Raw genomic sequence first — 678 nt, forward strand, 5'->3', positions numbered from 1 at the left:
TCCTTCGTCCCCTCCCAAACTCTACCCCACCCAAAGTCTCACGTGACCAGGGGGAGGCCGCCTGCTGTGTGTGTGACAGACTTGCCTCCTGTATCAGCTGAGGTTCCTCGGTATCAGAAACAAAACTCCTCCTCTTTCTGGAACGTTCCTTCTGGAACGATCCTCCCTCTGGCCCTACACAGTGGCTTTGAGCTGCCGCCCGCCGAACCCTTGGAGCAGCATCCGCAGCTCCCTATGCCACCTGGGGGGCTCGTGCTGCAAGGTGCCAGCCATCTCTTTGCAAACTCCTTTGGAAGCTCACGTCATGCCTGGGTCTCCTGGCTTCCCTCGCCGATCAAACAGAAAGCTTTTTGGAACTGCACCAGCTTCATTTTAAACACAAGCTCAGGGGAACGCCAACCTCGGAGGTCAGACCTGCAGCACTGGTCACATGTCATGGATGGAGGAGGCCGGGCTGTCTCGTCCCCATAAGGAAACAAGCCATTACCTCTCTTTTTGATTAGCTCAGTTTCCAGTCACTTGGTGTCAAGGAAATGTCTCTGATAACCTCCTGTGGGTCCTACGGGCCGTTAAAATTCTGTTTCTAAGAGCTGCAAGTGGCTTGAGAAAGCTTGTAATGAGGCGTATTAGTCCAGGGTCCATTTTTCCAGCTATCCCATCTTAATAAAAACGTTGTCA

Source organism: Hipposideros armiger, unplaced genomic scaffold (assembly GCF_001890085.2).
Source record: "Hipposideros armiger isolate ML-2016 unplaced genomic scaffold, ASM189008v1 scaffold_128, whole genome shotgun sequence".
NCBI classification, from domain to species: Eukaryota; Metazoa; Chordata; class Mammalia; order Chiroptera; family Hipposideridae; genus Hipposideros; species Hipposideros armiger.